The sequence below is a fragment of the Sus scrofa genome, chromosome 14, assembly GCF_054392235.1.
Source record: "Sus scrofa isolate SSC_HxYL_T2T_F1_AM1 chromosome 14, Sscrofa_HxYL_maternal_Yorkshire_Landrace_v2.0, whole genome shotgun sequence".
NCBI lineage: Eukaryota > Metazoa > Chordata > Mammalia > Artiodactyla > Suidae > Sus > Sus scrofa.
The window spans coordinates 110,753,160-110,774,134 of NC_139396.1; the positions used below are offsets into that span (position 1 = coordinate 110,753,160).

Consider the following 20,975-nt stretch of genomic DNA (forward strand, 5'->3'; position numbering starts at 1 on the left):
CCCTCTGCCTGGTGCATCCCTGTTTGAAAGCCAGGTTCATTCCTCCAGATGATGGAAACAATGGCCCTTTTCTCCAGGAGGCTTCTTCTCTGATTAAACTGACTGCTTGGGGGCCCTGGGTACCTGACCTGGGCTGGCAGCCTCCCTTAGTGTGCAGTGGAGAGTAAGTCTTCAGGCTCAATGCATGGCTATTGAATGAGTTCAGTGGTGGTGACACCAGAAAACAGGACCCGACCTCTGGGCTCACCTGTCTCTCCTCCAGCCCCTCCGGTTGACCTGGAGGTGTGCCTGGCCACAGAGGAGAGACTCCCTCCCTTCCTACATCCATTTGTTCAGAGGAGCTGACAAATGGCTTCCTCTGAGTTCCTACTTTCTGCTGGTAAATTTCCATTCTGTTCTTTGGCCTGTGCCAGGAATAACATTTCACACTTGTCTGACACCTTTTCTCCTCTGAGCTCCAAGCACTTTACAAGCAAACAGTTCCTATTATTGCCCTCTGAATTCTGATGGAAAAGCTGAGAGTTACAGAATCAAAGATGCCATGGCTGGGGATGAGACTGAGGCTCTCAGACACCCAGGCCAGACCCAGCCCCAGCCTCAGGAAGGACCAAAGAAAATATCCCTTCCCCCAAGGGGAAGGGGTCCAAGCCTTTAAAGAGGTCCCCAGGGAGAGGAGCATCAGGGAGGGTTATCAGTGCTGGCTCTCTGGAGATCTCCTCAGAATCCGCTTATTCCAGTGTAAACGAGGATCTATGCTGTGTATCCCTCGACGATGCAATACGGTTCAATTGCTATAAGCTATGTGGGGCAGGGTTTCACTATTCGGAGGCCTTGCTGATGCAGCAAGCTGCCCAAAGGAGAGTGAATGCCCTTCCCTGGAGGGGTCCCAGTGGAAGCTGCTGCAGGTGTCAGTGTGGATGTGTATCACTGCTTGAGGCTTGGGCAGAAGGAGAGATAAGCCCTCTTCCAACCCAGACACATGCGTTGTAAGATGTGACCCTTGCCATCCCCTCCAGGTGGTGGAGGCTTTTGGAGTAAGACCCTGAAACTCCAGGGCAGGTCACACCTTGAAGGATGTGCAAAGCTCCTCAGTTTCCTCCTTTTCCTTCTTTCAATCAGTGAGCCTTAATCTGGGATCTGCCTTTTCCTCTTTCTGCAGGAGGCTTTGCCTAGTGGAAACTGACTGTCTAGCCAGAAGGAACACCTGTGACCATAAAATTTTCAGCAGCCAAAGAAGTCTTAAGAGTCCAGTGTAGGAAGTCGGTAGTCAGGGAATATATGCTGAATTCAACTGCCTCCAGTCCAGTGGCCGGAGACTGACCCTTAGTGACTTGGAAACACATCAATTTCGGGAAGTATTCATAGAACCATGAGGATGGAGGGGACACCTGGCCAGGCAGCAATGGGGAACAATCCATCCCTACTCCATGGATCACAGAAGAAGGAAGGTGGCTCTGTGTTTGTGTGTGTGTGTGTGTGTGTTACTACATTTCCCAAACAGGTACAATGCTGAGCCCATCTGGGTGTGTTATAGTTCAGTTCAACCTTTCAAAGCTCAGAGAGGTGGGTCTTAGAATTCCGTTTTACAGGGGAGAGAGTAGAGTTTAAAGAATGGGCCCCAGGTCTTAGCAGCAGCTGGGAACAGAGCTAGGATTTGGCTGTCCCACTCTTTCTGCTTTGTAACACTGCCTGCCTTGAAGTTAAGTGCCACGAACGGGGTCTCACAGACCTCATCTGACAGGCCTGGAGTCTTTTCTGGCTAGCAGAACCCTCCCAGGCCCCAAGTTCTCTTTCCCAAGGGCTGGCTGCCCTGCCAGTCCGCAGAGGCTTCTCTGGGGTCCATCCCCGAGCCTCACAGACACAGCAGAGAGCTCCGGGCCGAGGCCCAAGCACAGCGGGGCAGCCCTTGTCCATCCCTGTGGTTTGCGATCTGGCCATTCAGAACTGGCTCTGAGCGGACACTTATCATTCTTCCCCCGACCACCCAGTCAGCCCTGCGCTGCCTGGAAGCAGAGCCCTGAGCTGCCCAAGCCAGCGGCAGCTCAACTCCGGGCCCTGCTGCTCCCGCCCTCTGTCTGCCACCCCCGCTGCCGCTGCTGCTGGCCCAGCCTGCCTGGCTGAGGGGACGTTGGAGCCCAGAAACAGCAGGGCCCAAACATTCCCCACGGGCCACAAAGAGAGATTCACAAATCAAAGGGGCCTGAGAGAACAAAGCTGTCACATCAGCCCATCACGGAGCCGGATCTCAAAATAACACCGGGCCAGAGGCCTGCCAGCTGTGAGTCACCACCGGGCCAGAGCAGTCACAGTGGGCCCCGGTCAGCGGGGGAAAAACACCTCCGTGGCCAGCTGGCTGTTGCTGGCCCAACCTGGGAGGTGTGGGTGTCTGCGGGGTGGTTGCAGGGTCGTTGTGCCACCACCACCTGGGGAGGACTTAGCCATGGTGGGATCACTTGAAGGGGCGGGAGGGAGAGGAAGAATCAGCCATAGCGATGATTCCTCTGGCTCTCCCTGAGGACAAGCTCTGGCTCCCTCCAGCCCATCAACCTGTTCCCAGACTGTGAGGATGACCGTGAAGCTGGCACAGCCTTTGAGATCACTCTCTAACCTGACTGTGGCCCTACACTGCTGGCCCACTTCTTTCCAGGTGACCAAGGAGAGTCGAGATCTGTATGAGCTGCAGCTCCTCTGAATCACCCCTGGGGTGACTTGGAGACCCAGAGCTTGCACTCAAGTCCTGTTATTCCTCGCTGTGCTCTGCCCCTGCCCTCCTTTCCTCCAAGCGTGGATCCATCGCATGGGTGGGATACGTGGAAATACTTGCAGATGTCATTTCCCTTTCCTGTTGGTTGAAGAATTTTCCTATTATCCCACCATCCTGAAACCTCATTCCTTCCTCCCAGCATCTTTAATTCCTGCTTTGAAGCAATGACTTGTGCGTCAGTAAATATGGAATTGCCTGGATCTTAAAACATGGAGTTATCTTCGTTTTGTCACTAACTCCTTTCTCCTTTCTGAGCCCCATTTTCCTCATCATAAAATTAGATAAGATGTTCTCAGAGAAGCATTCCATTGTAAAATGCCAGGGCTTTAGAAGGTCAGCTATGGTGGACTATTAATTAGCATATGTTTAATCTTGGGGAAGGAGACAACAAAGCGTTCAATTTAAGGAAAGATAAGAAATAAGTCTGTGCATTGCCCTTTTGTGAATGTCTTTGTTCTCTCTTCCTTAACACTCTTCCCTAAACTCCCAGGCCTGGGGCTACAGCGCGGTCAGAGCTGAATCTGGTCGTCTTGGTAGAGGATGCCAGGCTCCTGAGGCATCCACTCACCACCATGCCCCCAGGAAGTGACCAGGCCTGCCTTGACTCTCACCTGCAGCCAGAGTCCAGCAGCTCCCAGGCCAGAAGGGAGCAGGTGGGGTATGTGGGCTGCCATGTCCCTCTCAGGACTGGCCTGTCCTTTCTGTCTTCATGCAGCTCTTTGCCACACTGTTGTCAGGCAAAATTCATATAACATGCAATTAACCATTTTATTATTTTTTTAATTTTTAATTTTTTTGTTTGTTTTTTTTAGGGCCACACCCACGGTATATGAAAGTTCCCAGGCTAGGGATCAAATTGGAGCTACAGTTGCTGGCCTACACTGCAGCCACAGCACCTCGGGATCCAAGCCGCATCTGCAACCCACACCACAGCTCACAGCAATGCCGGATCCTTTAACCCACTGAGCGAGGCCAGGGATCAAATCCGTATCCTCATGGATACTAGTCAGGTTCATTACCGCTGAGTCACAACAGGAACTCCTTTTTTTTTCAATCAACCATTTTGAAGTTTACAGTTCGTGGTGTTTCAGGTATTCCCAATGCCATGCGATCACCAGCTCACTCTAGCTCCAAAAGATTTTCATTACCCCACAAAACACCCCATACTCACTGATTAATCACTCTCCATTCTCCCCTCCTCCCACCCCCTGGTAATTTCTAATCTGCTTTCTGTCTCTATGGATTTGCCTATTTTAGATATATTGTCTAGATTCTTTCAATTTGCATAATGTTTATGAGATTTATTCAAGTTGTACCATGAGTCAGTACACTGCTGCTTTTTCATGGCCAAATACTATTCCAGGGTATAGATAAACCACAGTTTTGCTTATTCATTCATCCATTGACAGACAATTAAGTTGCTTCCATTGTTGGCTTTTATGAATAATGCAGCTACAAATATTCGTGTACAATACTTTGTGTAGACAGATGTTTTCATTTCGCTGGGTATATGCCTAGGAGTAGGGTAGCTGGGTCATATGATAATTCTGTTCAAATTTTTGAGGAACAACCAAAGCTTTCCTCAAAGCAGCGGCACCATTTTATATTCCCCTCAGCAGTGTATTAGAGTTTCAATTTTCCATGTCCTTGCCAAACTCATTATCATCTGCCTTTTTCATTATAGCCATCCCAGTGGGTGTGAAGTGATATCTCATGGTGGTTTGATCTGCATTTCCCTAGTGACTAACAATGTCAACCATCTTTCATGTGTTTATTGGCCATTTGTATATATTTTCCTTGGAGAAATGTCTACTCAGGTCTTTTGCCCATTTTTAAATTGAGTATCTTTTTTTTTTATTGAGTTGTAAGTGTTCTTTGTATATTTTTGATATATTCTGGACTTTTATCAGATATATGATTTGTGAACATTTTTCCCATTTCATAGGGTGTTTTTCCACTTTCTTGATATGTTCTTTGATACACAAAAGTTTTAAATTTTTATGAAGTCAAATTTATCTAATTTTTCTTATTTTGTTCACACTTTTGGTGGCATATCTAAGACTCCTTTGCCAAATCCAAGATCATGAAGAATTACTCCTATGTTTTCCTCTAAGATTTTAATAGTTTTAGTTCTTATATTTCAGTCAATGTTCGATTTTGATTTAATTTTTGTATATATTATGAGGTGGGGGTCCAAATTCATTCGTTGCATGTGGATATTGAGTTGTCCCACTTGAATGGGTGTTTGGATGAGAAAGGGAATTTTTAAACTGGTGTTTCTGACTGATTCCTTCTGTGCTCCACTATTTGGGGGAGCAGAAGTGTTCACATAGAAATGCATGTAAGCCAATTTGCAGTTTTCAAGTTCAAGTTTGTCATGAGGATTAAATGAGATAATGTATACAAGACTTATGTAGCACAGAGTTGAATGGGACCTAATGGTGGCACTTAAGGTCAGTGTAGGGGACATAAATTATCAGATCCTTTAGCAGGAAAAAAAGGACAGGAATCCTTCCCTACAGGGACACTTCACTTGCCGGTAGTGTTTTCTCATTGTTTCTTTCTGAAACAATGTTGCTTCAAAGCCTGGTCTCTGTTCACATTCCCTCTGTGTGTGCTGGTGGCAACTCCTCTGTTGCTGGCTCATTTGGGTGGGCAAGGCCAGCCCCCAGAGATAGCCCTTGGGAAGCAAGGCTGCTACCCTGGGGCTTCCCCCAGAGACCACAGTGCCTTGTGCCTGACTGCGGGCCCAGCCCTAGTCCTCTCTCAATTAGTGGAGGACTGGCTCTCAGGTGTCACCGTCACACCTCTACTTGTTCATCAGCAGAAGGAGAGCACTGCTCTGAGACTGTGCCACATCCCAGGAACTGTGGAGGGGTCTCCCCTGAGCTGCAGGGCTTAGTAAGTCATTCTCCTAGGTGGCCACCCTTGGGGACAGTGCCAAGACTCCACTTCCTTACCTGATCACCACTTATTATTGTCATTGTTCCCCTATGACTCAACTATGTCCTCATCCAGGACTAAATATTCTCACTTTCTCTGTAACTTCTTTCCTTGTACCTGTCTCAATCAATCATTCCGGAAACACAGCACTGGATGTCCAAGACCACTGCCCCCTCTGCTTTCTCCCTACCTCTGGACTCCCTCCTGCCTTCCTCCGTTCCTCTCCTGCTTAGACTCTGGGAAGCATCGCTACAGCCTCTCTCTTGCGATATCATCACATCTCCTGCATCACCCTTCTTGGCTTGAGTTCCCCTGGCAACACCCCAGCAAGGGATTGAGCCAAGCACTCCTTTCTCAGAGCTGGTATCTGGGCAGTTCCATGCTGCTGGAGAAAACCAGCCCACCAACGTGTGCCTACCAGAGCCATAGGAACCCCACTCCCCGCAGTGGCTGCTTCCAAACTTCTCTTTCACTCGCAGCAAATGGCCTCCCCTCCTTCCTTGTAGCCTTGATGGAAGCCCACCTCCCCCTCCTCTCACTGTCTCTTACACACCTCCCTGTGCCAACCTTCTGGGCTTAGCCCTCTGATGGCCCGTTTTTCCTCCCATTGCTCTCTTCGCTTACCATCGTTTCTGCCTCACTCTTCCTTCTCACAAAGAAAAGAGCCCCATTTGTCTCTACACCTTCTTAATCACTGCTTTGACGCTCCCTCTTTTTGACTCAATTTCTTGTCCCTTGCCAGCCTCTGCCTGTGCCCCTCGCCTCACTGGCATCTACTGCATCCTTCCCAGGGGCCTGCTGTGCAGGGACCAGGGCTGCAGCCCTACCAGCTGAGTGAGCACCTTGCTGTTGAACCCAACCCAAATGTCACCCCTTAGTCTGCAGCTTCTGTGATTTCTCTGCAGTGCTGGAGTTGAGACCATTTCCTCCTTGGTTTCTATGACAACGTGTCTTTCATGGCCCCCACCCCCCACCCACCCTACTAGTGGGCTCCTTCTCCAGTTCCTTTTTCTGGCTCCCTTATCTGCCAGTGATTTAGACATAGGGTCTCCAGGCCCAGTCCTTGCCCGTCCTCTCTCCTGCACCTCTCCCACCTGGAAGGCCTAGAGGTGGGCATCCCTGTCTTCATGCACTTTGGGTCATAGTCTGCCAATGCTCTTTGCACGGTGGCCAGACAGGGAGGGTCTGGTGGCTTTACCATGAGTGCCATGAGCCTCCTGAGTTGCTGTTGTGGCTCAGCAGTAATAAATCCAACTAGTATCCATGAGGACGCAGGTTCGATCCCTGGCCTCACTCAGTGGGTTAAAATCCTGAGTTGCTGTGAGCTGTGGTATAGGTTGCAGATGTGGCTTGGATCTGACATTGCTATAGGCTGGCAGCTGTAGCTCTGATTCTACCCCAGCCTGGAAACTTCCATATGCCGCAGGTGCGGACCTAAAAAAAAAAAAGACTACAGCCTCTGAGACCTGAGTAGAGGACCCTCTGGAGAACAGGGCTCTGGCCAGATCCTCAATCCTTACTACTATGCAACCTGCGGGGCAGCAACATGGACATCACCTGGGCTCTGATCAAACACCCAGGGTCTCAGCCCTGCCTCAGGGTCTCAGCCCTGCCTCAGGGTCCACAACCAAATATACATGTTGAAAGCCCCCTGGGGGAGCAGGAAGCTTTCCCTGGGAACTCAATTTCTTAAAATGCTTTTGCCTCAAAATAGAGGCCAGGCTTCCAGAAGAAATCTGGAAGCCCTCAACTTTTTTCTAAAGGAATGGGAGCTTATGCTCAGCAAACAAGAGTTTCTTGTTTGAAAATAACTCCCCCCCACCAGCTTTGCGGGCTACTGAGGGGAATCAAATTAAAGGGGAAAAAGCAGTAGCCCTGCAACATCTGGCTGTGCCAGATGTGGGAGGATCTCAGGGTTGAACCATTCACATCCAGGGTTTGGGGCCAGGCCTGGGCCTGATAACACTCTGGGGGGACGAGACCAGGAGGATTTCTTGGGAGGGGCGGGATGCATGGTTTAAATTTCAGCCAAGGGCAGAGATCTGCCACCACCACCACCCCCCCCGCCCCCCCCCAGACTTCTGTCACCATGGTCCTCAGGGCTGACATTCAGACCCTTTGCTCACCTGAAATGGACCCGCGGAACTTGAGCACGTATTTGGTGGCTGAATAGGACCAAAATCAACCCTGGCTTTTGAGCTGAATCCTGAGGCCAAAAACAATAGCTCCTCCCTCTGCGCATTCGCAGAGCGGTTTGGGTTTGGCTGGTAACTCACCCCTGTTGCTAACCCTGTCTCTCTGACCAGCGCCCCTGGGCCCAGGCAGACAAGGCCAAGGCTGTCTGCAAGAAACGCGAGCCTCACAGCGGGGTCGGTGTATTCTGGTCCCACACTCCACATGAAGGCGATAGCGATGGAGAGGAAGGGCGCTTGGGACCGCCCCAGGCTCTTGCGGTTTTGACCAGAATAGAAAAGCCTGAGCAAGAAATCTGGCAGCCTCCTGGAAAGGGCCAGGCCCCGGGCTCCAGAAGGTCCTGCAGCCATAGCCCAAGGCTTCGGCAGCGTCTAGCTACCACCGAGTAAGCACTGCCTCCCCTGCCCCATCCTGTCCCTGCCTGGCACCTGGCACTCACCAGTTAGCCTCTATCCCAGCTGTTGCTCTCAAGAAGCCTCACTGCACCCACCCTCCCCCCGCTAACCAAGGGCAGGTGTCTCTGGCATCCTCACAGTGCTCGCTCTAGCCCACCAGCTCCTGTGTATGAGGCTCTGTCATAACTACATCCCACCCTCCACTGTAGGTCTGCTGTGGTGGGCTCCAAGACACACTGCAGGTCCCCCTTTAGGAGAGGGCTCTCAGATGCTCAGTTGTGAGAAGTGTGGTTAGCAGATGGCCTCTGGCTACCTTCTGGCCTAGTCACACTCCCGAGAAGCAGCCTCTATCAACAACTGAGCAAGGCAAGGTACCAGGGTATAGCTCTTCCCCCAAGCAACAGAGTCTTCTCTAATGGTTCTGTTCCAGAGTTCCCTGGGCCTGACAGAGACTTGGTTATACCTGCACCACAGCCTGACCTCTCCCAGTCCAAACCCATCCCTTCATAGGTGGTACCTGCCAGCCAATGTTTTACATTCCTAACTCTGTCTCAGAGCCTGCTTTCCAGAGAACCCAGCTGGGACAGCCTGGAAGGGACTGGGACTCATGTCTTCCCTGCATCCAGCACCTAAAGGGTCTCAGAGAGGGTGATGGGGGGGAAAATGGCTGGTTGGCTGCCTAGATGGATGGATGGATGGATGGATGAATGGATGGATGGATGGATAAATGAATGGATGGATGGAAGGATAAATGGTTGGCCGGCTGGCTGGCTGGCAGAGCTCTTCTAATTCTTTCACTTAATCCTCATAGCTTAGTCTTGATGAGGTTGGTATTATTACTGTCTTTTTTTTTTTTCTTTTTAGGGCCACACCCACAGTATATGGAAGTTCCCAGGCTAGGGGTTGAATCAGAGCTGCAGTTGCCAGCCTACACCACAGCCACAGCAACACCAGATCCAAGCCATGTCTATGACCTACACCACAGCTCACCAGATCCTTAACCCACTGAGCCAAGGCCAGGGATGGATCCCGAGTCCTCATGGTTATTAGTCGGGTTCCTTACTGCTGAGCCACAATAGAAACTCCTTATTGTTGTCTTAATAAGTGAGAACTGAGACACAGAATGGCTAAGGAACTTGTTTGGGGTCACACAGCCCAGGGGTCAAGGCATGGGAAGGATGAGTGGATCTCCCTGAAGCCAGAGGCTGTACCTCTGAGAGGTGTTTGTGTCCTTGCCTTGTCTGTCCTGCATTGCTCTGAGGATTGTCACAAAGCCCCAGAGAGGCTGAAAGAGAATGGAAAGGACATTTTGGTCTAGAGCATCTGTTATCAGTGACACATCCACATTGCACTGGGGAAGCTCACCCTCTGGTCCTGCTCCAAGGGGCCTGAGCTGAGACCTCTGGATATCTGCTGCCTTTCCCCCACCCACGCTGTTACTAGGCCTGAGGGTGACAGTTGCTTTCCCCAGCTGGAGAATCAGACCAGTCTGCTGAGTCCCACAGGTTGTGGAAGGAGTGGAAGGAGGCCCTGCTGGCTTGTTGTGGAACTAGGGGGCCCAGGCTGTCCTCAGAAAGGGGAGGCAGCAAAGGCCCCGATAGGGCCGCACCGTGGGACCAGAGACTGCCCTGTGGATGGTGACAGTGATGGCATTTGTGGTATCCTGGTTACAGTGGGGTGAAATAGAGCTCCATGATCAAGACCCTGGGCTTTGATGAGCAGAACCTGGACAGAAATTCACACTCAGACTGCAGCTGCATTACCATCCCTCCGAGTCTCTCTTGGTGCTTTCCCCCTGTCCACTGGGGAGAACTTTGCCTCCCAGGGCCATGCGTGAGCATCCCAGGCACTGAGAGAAATAAGCCCTTTAGTAAAATGTCTGAGTCCTGCAGGCAGAGTCTTGGGGGCAGTCAGGGGATTATGACAGGTGCCGTGGCTGGCGTTGTGTGCGTGATTCATCTCAGGCCTTGCACGGAGGGCAAGGGGTTAGGATACCCGTTTTCCTGATGGGAAAAGCCAAGGTAGAGAAGACCATAGAAGAGATTTGGGAGTTCCCATCGTGGCGCAGTGGTTAACGAATCTGACTAGGAACTATGAGGTTGCAGGTTCGATCCCTGGCCTTGCTCAGTGGGTTGGAGATCCTGCGTTGCTGTGAGCTGTGGTGTAGGTCGCAGATGCGGCTCGGATCCCTCATTGCTGTGGCTCTGGCGTAAGCTGGCAGCTGTAGTTCTGATTAGACCCCTAGCTTGGAAACCTCCATATGCCGTGGGAGTGGCCCTAGAAAAGGCAAAAAGACAGAAAAAAAAAAAAAAAAAAAAAAAAAGAAGAGATTTGCCCAATACTTCACTGTTAATAAGAAGCAGGTTTAGAATCATGATTTATTTAACCCTGAAAGCCTGGACTTTTATTCACTGCCTTTTACATTATCTGCAGGGATTGCAATTTTATGTTCCTGATATTCCAGATGATCCCAGAAATAGAAAGGAAGCAACTGAGAGCCTGTGAGGTTACCCAGCAATGCAAAGACCTTACCGAGTTCTTCCCCAGAAGTGCAATTGGGGCTGCGAAGATTTCTGTATCTTTTCTGCTCCAGGACAGCCTGCCCCTCTGGACTCTGGCTGGAACCAGGCCCTCCTCCTCTTCCCTCCTCCTCACCCCCGACCCCTGAAGGATCCTGAAATCAAAGAGGACCTCACGCCTGGCTTGTTCTTATCTCCGCTGGTACCCCAGGATACCCAGCTTTGCATTTTCTATTTTCAGAGGGCTTAGGTTAATCTGAAAGTCCTGCTAGAGACCACCCACCACCCTTAAACAAACAGCTCACCTTTCAGCCCAGAGCCGACCTCTCTGCCTGGGATGTTTGATAGGCCTGGTCTCACTGAATGTGGCTAATTAGCTCTCACATCTGTGGTGCTTTCACAGATGTCAGAGAAAGCCTGGTCTGTGGAGTTACTTCTTCTGAATACCCTAACTCTGGCCAGCCTCCCTGCTCCGGGTAGTGAAGACAAAGCTGAGAAGGGATGCAGAGATGATAAGCACTACAGACTCTTGGCTGAAGGCTGGGCATGCAGAGCTCCCTGTGGGGAACTTCTGCTCTGTTCTGCTCAAAGGTGCTCCTGGGGCAGGCGTTTGGGGATGATGGTCAAGAGGATCTTGGAGCTTGTTTGTGAGTCTTCAGGAGCTTCTCCTGGTCATCATTTAGAGGAAGTTACCACCTCAGCCTAGGAACGGTGGTGTGTGTAGAGCACACTGGATCCACCTGAAGTCACTTCCTTCTGCTTGTCACTCTGTCGTCTCACCTTTGTCCCTGCAAGGATCCTGTAGTAAGAGCCCTAAATTGAGAACAACCCTGGGGTTATCTGTGGGGACAGCAGAAAGTGGGGTGAGATACTGTGGAACAGAGTGAGAGGAGGCCAGGCTAAGAGACTCTCATCAGTTTAGACTCTAGAGTTCAGGTAGGAGCACTGGGGACTCAGATGCCTATAGGTCTGTGACGAGCTCTTTCAGTTAAATATCCAGCTTTAAAATGTGGTAGTTTACAGCAATGATTTATTATTCTTCTTGGTCCTCTTCTGGGTTGACTGGGCTCAGCTGGGTGGTTCTTGTTTAGGCTCTCTCACACGGTCACGGTCAGGATGGCTCTGCTCTGCTGGAGTGTCTGGGGGTCAGAGAGGCTGGACATCCAAGACATGGTGTTGTAGAATTCCCAGAAATCATCTCAGAGGACACTCAAGAAAGATGATGCAAATTTATTGCACCAGCGGATCCATGGGGCAATCACTTCCCAATCGTGGACCCTGAACAAAAAGGGGGACATATGTTTACAGAGCTTGCTTAGGTGTCTAACATGCTACATTAATCTTTAGTTACGTGCAGGATACAGAAAGATGTATAGCTGTACAGAATGCCTTATACTGTTACTTTAATGATTAACCTCAAGTACAATCTAGCTATTTTTGAATTTCTTTAGAATAATTGGTGCCTGGAGTTTCTCAAGTCCTAATGACTTTGTTTTTTTCTCAGAGCCCTCATATGAGTTACCTTAAGTTCACCAAGATGGATGGTGGCGGCAAAATGGCTTCACTCTTGTCAACCTCCCTATTTCCTTTTCCACACCCCTATGATGGCTCAGTGACACAGCCAGCTCTTGGTGCAGGTCATGGGCTAGGAGTTCAGCTGAAACAGTGGATGCCTAGACCTCTACCCTGGACTTTTCTGTGTGGCGTGGAAGTGAGCAGCCGAGAGGGCATTCCAAAAGCAAGTGTTCCAAGAGGCCAAGGTGGAAGCTATGAGGCTTTTGGCCCAGAATGTTTCTTCTACCATGTTGTACTGGCCAGGTAAGTCCCTGAGTGCAGCCCATTTTCAGGAAAGGGGATTAGACATGAGGATAAGATGGTGTCAATCTGGAATTGATCACTTTCTGGACTTGCCATGTGGAAGGTGGACAGTTGGTATGAGTGTTATCCCAGGTCTTTTTTACATTGCTGTTGGCCACAATGAAAATGGTGAAGATACTTTACAAAACATTTTTCACGTCCACATGATTTGTTAAAGAGTGAGCAAAATGTAAGTGAGAGGCAGAGTATTCTCATGTGTACCTATGTTACAGAAGAAGAGACAGGCTGGAGCAGCACTGTAAATTTCCTTCTATGACATGGCTCTTCTGTCACTGGCCAAGCTCAAAGACCTCTCATTCTGGCAAGAGATACCCTCAGTGGATGAAATGTCCTCTGGCCCCAGCCTCCCCAGGATTCTAAAGCCTTGGTGACTTTTCTCCATGTCTCATGGGCAGCGGGGTCACTCTTGGGTTCTGACCTGGCTCTCCTGCTTTTTGCTGAATGCCCTGCTAACTGGCTTTACTTCTCCGTGGCTCAGTTTTTCCATGCTTACTGTGAAATTGGAGGCAGGAATGGGGATCAAGCAAAGGAGTCAGAGAAAGCAAAACCTCCCTGGGTGGTACAGAGTGGGCTCTGGGAACTGCCCAGAGGCAGACAAAGAGGCCATTTCCAGCTGGCCCCACTAGCACCTCCCTGGCTCTTACCAGCTTACTGCTTTCCAGGCCATTAGTCCAAGGGGAGTGTAGATCAAAGCCTAGCTGCTGATCAGATCCCCAGCCCAGGGCAAGCTCTGAGCATCCAGTTGCATGTGGAACCTGAAAACTGCCCCACTCTTTAGCCAGTTGAAATATGAAAAGTAATTCTGTTTTGACTAAATGCAGTCAAATCATCTAGGTGAGTGTTGTGTGTGTGTTTGTGTGTTTAACAAGATGATTGATATTTTAAAACAGATTGCACTTAATAGCCTTTGTATTTATCATACCTGCCCAAGCATCTACCCTACTTCTTCTAGGTCTAAACCATTTGGGGGGTGGACTTGGATGGTAGTGAGGTCAACATAAGTGAAGACCATCAGTAACACTGGCTGGAGACCCCTGAATGTGACGGCCGGTCTGGAAACCATGGGCCCAAATGCCAACAGCATTGATGGCTAACCCCTTTACATCACATGAAAGTACTTTATGGGACCCTGGCCCTGAAACTTTGGAGAATATGAATGTCACACCCACAAGCAACTACACTATGCCTGTGTCGGGAGAAAAGTGCTTCATAGATGGAATGTGTTTTTCAAAAAGACCAGACCCAGGGGTAAGAAGGGAATTTTCACCCCAAGAAACAAGCTCTTTTTTGACCATGGCACAGGCTTAGGAGGAGAAAACTGACAGCATGGAGAGAGAATAAAGCTCTGAAACATGACTTTCCTTCTCCAAATGCAGCCCAGGAAATGCTGCCCCCTGTTGCCAGCATAAACACTTATGTGTAGCCTGGGCCCAGGGCCACTAGTAATAAAATATAAAATACACAGAGCCCAAGTCAACAGGCAGGGAGGGCCAGGGCATGTGGTAGGTTCCAGTTTGGCCTGGGAGGTTCTTCTGGGCCCCAATTTCTATAGCCTTTTTCCTTTCCAGATCATTCCCAGGTTCCCTCAGCAAGGTCTCCCCATGCCCTAGATAGGTAGCAGCAGGGTATATAGAGCTAGGATAGAGAAATGGAGATCAAGTCTGGTGACAAATGGCAGAGTCCTGGGCATTGACCATATCATGGTGTGCTGCCAGGGAAATTAGCAGCCAGACACAGGCAAACCCAGGGGGATCTGTGGGCTCTGTGCTTAGAAGAGCTGGTTGGATTCCTTCTGCCTCTAGGCAAGAGAGAAATGTGGGGAGGGTTGGTATCAATGAGTTATCCTCATCTATGGAGGCTGTTATAACCATGGGTGGCACGGGTGACAGCCTCCCCCACCTTTTCCCAGGCCATGGAAATGGTCTTAGTGTCTGCAGAGAGTCGCTCTCATAGGGCTCCCTGGGTTAATGTTCCAGTCATCTATTTCTGTGTAACAAAGTGTCCCAAACTTAGAGAATTAACATTTTGTCACATTCTTTCATGGTTCTGAGGATTAACTGAGCTCAGCAAGGTGATACTCATTTATGTAGTTGTAGTCAGATGTCATCGGGGGTGGCAGATGTCACCTAGGGCTAGAGTTATCTGAAGCCTAACATGGGCTGGACATCCAAGGTAGCTTTTTCACTCCCACACCTGGTCCCCGGTCTGGGGTGGCTAGGTTCTTGGGACTGACTGGGAGTCTCTCTCTCTCCATACTTGGCCTTTTCATGTGGATGTCTTGAGTGTCCTCATGTTAATGGCTGTTTTGGGCTAGCTGGACTGTTTCTATGATGTCAGACTTCCACCATATTGAGTATTCCAAGAGACCAAGGCAGAAACTGCAAGACCTTTTCATCACCTCCTGTTGAAAATCACGCTGTGTCACTTCTGTTGCATTTCATTGGTTACACCGGGCTAGCCTAGATTCAAGGTGGGAGTGGATTAGATGAGGATGTGGGTATTGGGAGGCATAGTTCATTGGGGAGGTCACCTTTGGAGGTCAGCTATCACAGGTAGAAACTGAGGAATTAAGATTGGAGAGGCTTTGAAGCCTTTATTCCTTCTTATATTCACCATGGAGCCAAAATGGCCAATGGAATTTGTCTGATTCACTACCTCTGACTGACAGTTGGAACTTCTGGAGCTCTGGGAGTTCTGGGGCCATGTCTGGGCAGACCCCATGGTCCCTCAGACAGCCCATTATCACTATGTTCTGAAATGCTCCTCAGACAATTCTTCCTTATTTCCATGTGTCCTACTATTCTGTTTCCATAGCAACTTCTTAGATTTTTTGGTCCTCAGCTCTTTATCCTTTGCAGCAAAATTCTTTTCAACTGCTTTCACAGATTCTACCCTCTTATTTCTCCAATCTATGGGGAATAAGATTGCCAGGATAATTATCATTGGATGCTGCTCCTAGCCTCATACTCTCCTGTAGAGGCACTTGCCATAGATATGAATGAAGTGCAACATTCAATGGAGAGGCTCTGGAAGAAAATGTATCAGCTCCATATGAAGCCAAAAGTCATTTATCTCTGATCCATGAACACTACAGAGGGCTTGGTGGGCTTTATTCTGTCTTTTGACATAATTATATATATTCTGTGTATATATGTATGCATTTAATGGTGATACAAGTCACATAATATTCACCCTTCAAATTTTACAATTTGGTGTTTCTTATATTCACAAAATTGTGTTGGCCATCAACCCTATCTAATTTTAGATCATTTTGATCACACACCCCCAAACCCCATCCCCATGAGCATTTATTCCAAGTTCTTTTCTCTCCCAGCTACTGACAATCACAATCCACTTTCTCTCTCTGTGGACTTGCCTATTTTGGACATTTCCTGTAAGTGGAATCAAGCTGTGACTGGCTTATTTCACTTGGTACATTTTCAAGATTAATCCATGTTGTAACATGTATAAGTACTTCATGTCTTCTTAGGGTTGAAAAATATTTCATTGTAGGGCTATATCACATTTTTTTTATCCTTTAATTCATTGATGCATGCTTGGCTTGTTTCCACTTTTTGGCTATTGTGGATAAGGCTATTGTGAATATACATATTCACATGTGTAAACATATGCTTTCATTTATTTTGAGTATAGCCCTAGAAGTAGAATTTCTTGGTCATATGGTCTATGTTTAACTTTTTGAGAAACTACAAGAACGTTTTTCAAAGGGACTGCACTGTTTTACATTCCCATTAGCAGTGTATGAGAGTCCAACTTCTCCACATCTTCACCAACACTAGCTATTATCTGTCTTTTTTTGTCTTTTTTCTTTTCTTTTCTTTTTTTTTTTTTTGGTTTTTAGGGCCGCACTTGTGGCTTATGGAAATTCCCAGGCTAGGGGTTGAATTGGAGCTGCAGGCGCCAGCCACAGCCTCAGCCACAGCAACACCAGATCTGAGCCATTTCTGTGATCTAAACCACAGCTCACGGCAATGCTAGATCCTTAACCCACTGAACGAGGCCAGGGATCAAACCTGCATCCTCATGGATACCAGTCGGGTTTTTAACCTGCTGAGCCACAATGGGAACTCCTATCATCAGTTTTTTTGATTCTAGAGACCCTAGTGGGTGGGAATCAGTATCACATTGTGGGCTTTACTGCATTTAGAAGGGTTAATGATAAAGTACAAGTACCATTTGGACCACGTAAGAACAACCTTGAGATTATGAGGGTGGAGTTGAGCTTTATATGCTCGGTGGAGAGGATGTTTCAGTCCTTAAAGCATCATCAGGTCTAAAGAGCCCTTGATGGCACAGAGCTGAGTGTGAGGGCTCAGAATCAGGGCACACATATTCCTTTCTAATCTTTATTACGTTGAATTCCTTCAAGAAAGCCAGAGTCCTGATCCCCTTTAACAGAGCTGACTGACCCCCTATTCTCATCACTGTGGACAGGACCTAGCCCACCCAGAACTTGACAATATACAGAGGTGGGGGCCTCATCCGTGCATTAGAGAACAAAAGACCAAGGCAGGACACTATGTGAACAGGCAGATATGGTAGGATCAGCAAGGTAAGAGCAATGACCTTGCAGCAAGCGTTCTAGGTTCACTTGAGCTCTTCTCCAGTTCAGCTGATCCCTCTCAAAGGTGAGCAGTTGGGATTATTCACCTTCAGCTCAATTCCTACTCTACTATATTTGAAAGAAGAAATCAATATTGTCTGCCTGTGTTAGTTTCCTAGGATTGCTCTAACAACGTACCCAAACTTGGTGGCTTAGAACGCACAGTTATCCTTTTAGTGTTCTGGAGATCCGAAGTCCAAAATCAGGGCAGCAGCAGGCTCATGGTCTCTCTCCTAGTTTCTGGTGGTTTTCGGCAATCCTTGGTGGTTTTGGTATCCAGCTGTGTAACTCCAGTCTCTGTCTCTGTTGTCACCTAGGATGGTTTTCTTCCCTCTGTGTGTCTGTGTCTTCACATGCTCTTCTCCTCTATGTGTATCCCTTTGTGCGTCTCCTCTTATGGGGACACTGGTCATACTGAATTAAGGGTTCACCTTACCTTACATCTTAATTATGCCTACAGGGACTCTATTTCCAAATAAGATCCTATTCACAGCGTTCAGAATGAGGGATGTAATTCAACCCTCAACACTGCTCTGGCCTAATTTCTTTTACTATATCCTCTATAGTAGAGAATAGGCCCCACCCCAGATGCCTCTCTTACTTTCTCTTCCCTCTCAAGCCCTCATAATCCCCCAAACCTCCATGGTTCCTCTCAAATCCTACCACTGTGGTGCCTTTCTCAAGGCCCTGATGGCAAAAGTCATACATGTAGCCACCATATCACAACTAGCACTAACTCAGATCTTTCTCTATTTGAAGTTCAGCAACATGGACCATCTTTGGACAGTGTTTCACTTTGTTCAACACTGTGAAACACTTTGTTCAGAAAGCATAGAGTCCTTCCTTGCCCTGACCCTGGCTCATCAGCAAGTGCAGAAGGGCAGCATTTCCTATAGAAATGTGCACCCTGGGATCTACAGTTTGCATAGAACACAGTGCTCCTTGACCAGCAGGATTGGTATGCTCTGAGAACTTGGTAATAACATAAATTCTCACCCACATCCCAGGCCTACTGAATCAGAAACTCTGAGGTAAATCCCGCATTTTCTGTTCTAATATTTCCCCTTGGGGTGATTTGAATGCACGGTCAAGTTTAGGAACTTGAACATAGAGAACTTGATGCATTGTCATAGAGAAATACTTCAGGTCTCTTGGAGAGGCTGGGAAGTCAGAAGACAGTAGATGAAATGCAAAAGATAGAACTTGCAAGTGATGAGTGCTAGCTCTCTGTGGTTTGGAGGAAAGCAAGACCAAAATATGCTGTGAGCTGGCTAGCAGGAACTGTCTCTGGGGGCTTCCAGACCCCGGGGTAAAGGAAAAGTGAGTCTTTAAAGAGCTGGGGACTTAGTGGCCTGGTTCCAGCCATGCTGCCCAGTGAGGCTCTGCAGCTCATCAACTCTACTTGGGGAAGGATCCGATAGAGGGGATGGGAGCCATCTATTTTTCTTTGTGCTAAATCTCAGGGTAATTGCTAAGATCTAGAATGTCGGAACAATTGCAAAGGGTAGGAAACCCCAGCCTTTCCCTCAAGATCTTGAAAAGCTCTATTCAGAAGATTCTTTTTTTCAAAACCTGCAACTGCAATGCTATGTTAAGTTCTCTGGTGGAATTTATTTCTTTCGTCTTTTTCATATCCATCATAGCTCCTCAGCCTCCCTCTACTTTCCTTCTGTTCACGGGCTGCCTGCTGGTTAGCCCTCATCCCAGGCAGGCCTGTGGACTTCTCTGGTTGAGGGGCCTCTGGATTCTCTAATTGGAATGGACTCCTCATTCCTCTGGCAAGCTATGCCCTTTCTTTAAAATCTGAATTATGGGAGTTCCTGTCATGGCTCAGCGGTTAATGAACCTGACTAGCATCCATGAGGATGTGGGTTCAATTCCTGGCCTCGCTCATTGGGTTAAGGATCCGGCATTGCAATGAGCTATGGTGTAGGTTGCAGATGTGGCTTGGATCCTGCATTGCTGTGGCTCTGGCGTAGGCTGGCAGCTGCAGCTCTGATTCGACCCCTAGCCTGGGAACCTCCATATGCCATGGGTGTGGCCCTAAAGAGACAAATAGACAAAAAAATAAAAATAAAATAAAATCTGAATTGTGACTAGATGTGTAATTACTTAGAAGGGGGACTTAGAAAAAAACTCCAGGTGAATCCTTTTTCAAAAGTACAGGGAGGATCCGCCTCATTATACACTAGCCATTCTTTGAGTATTTCTGTATTCCTCCAGAGGATAGAAATCATTCTTCAGGAGGCTTTTCCCTCTTGTTTCATTGATAGCTAATGAGGGCAAACCTTTCCCTTTGGGTTCATTTGCATGTTTTGTAATTAGTAATTACGCGTCTCCATCCTTGGTCTTTGTGTATGGATCCACTGCCCCTGGCCTCCAGCCCCTGTGCCCAGCCCAGTTTTATTCTGCCCAGGTTTTCAACTCTCAAGCTCAGGTATTGTCAACCCCACCCTTAGTCCTGGTCAGTTTTCTGAGTGCCCTGGGAGACTCCCCAGATTAAGATTGGTTCCCCACTCAATGAGACCTCCATGAGGGGGGTGGGGAGGGCCCTCTGGTATCTGCAGTGTCTACACAGGGCCCTTGTCCTATCTGTACTCAGTGTTGGGGGAGTGTGTCTCTTCACCTTGGGGGTATATGGGGAGATTTTGAGCTGTTACTTCCATCTAGGTCTCTTGACCTCAGGCTCCCATTCTATAACAGTGTCAGCTACAGATGTCACCCCAAACCTCATCCGTTTCCAGATGAAGTCAGTCCTTCTAGCCTCAGAGCCTGCCCCACCCCCACCTCCTCCACCTCCTCCCCTTCCCCATGCACATCACTGCTCAGTTAATCCACTTGGGAAACCTGTCTGCCCTGAGAGTTTAGTAACTGAGATGATCACATTTATCAGTTCATTAAAGGCTTCATTTACCCCTGCCCTGAGGCATGCACAGAGAGACGTTTTCTTGGGCAAACTTAATTATTGCATCAGAAGAAAAAACATGTTCTCATGTTAGTCTTGGGGAGGGAGTAAAAGTCGGCAAGGCTTCCTGTAATTTTCATTACCAGTAATGACATTTTCCACCATCCTGAATTCATCAGGTTATTTTTATTCTTTTTATAGTCCTTGTCTACACGGCGACAGAATTTATCAAGGGCAATTTAGCAAGGGCCGTCTTGATAGCAGTTTTGATAATTCAGGGAATTGTCAGGTATTTTGAAAGGTCACCTAATCCATGCCTCAACCTCTTGGATATAAAGCTATGTCTAAGTCCTCTGACCATTAGAAATCTCATTGGTTGGTCAAGATTTCCAGAGAAATGACTTCCCATAGAACAGCCATCCTGTGGTTTCAAAGCACTTCTCTGAATCAGGAAGACCTGTCCCACCTAAACATCCATCACCCTTAGGAACAGAAGCTACACAGTAAGGCTGCCATTTACTGTCAACATGGACTGAACACCGAAGCCCCTGTGGAGCTTTAAAGTTCCTGATGCTCACATGCCGTTCAATTAAATCAGACTCCAAGGGTGGAGTCAGAAGTCTGTGTTGGTTAATGATGTTCATGGCTCTGTCTCTTCTGATTCATCAAATATATCACCTAGAGGGGACATTAAAGGAAAGGACTTAAGGGTTCATGGTTCACACCCCTGCCTGAACTTTAGAAGCATATGGAA

At 48.2% G+C, this 20,975-nt stretch overlaps 1 long non-coding RNA gene across 1 annotated transcript in view; it reads left to right on the forward strand.

Annotated features, from left to right (window-relative positions):
* The window catches only part of LOC146396934 (uncharacterized), a 54,440-nt gene that overhangs the window by 23,452 nt on the left and 10,013 nt on the right, over window positions 1-20,975 (forward strand). Inside the window, exon 4 of the long non-coding RNA XR_014827494.1 lies at window positions 12,319-12,632. This is a non-coding gene — a long non-coding RNA (uncharacterized LOC146396934). The remainder of the gene's footprint in view (window positions 1-12,318; window positions 12,633-20,975) is intronic.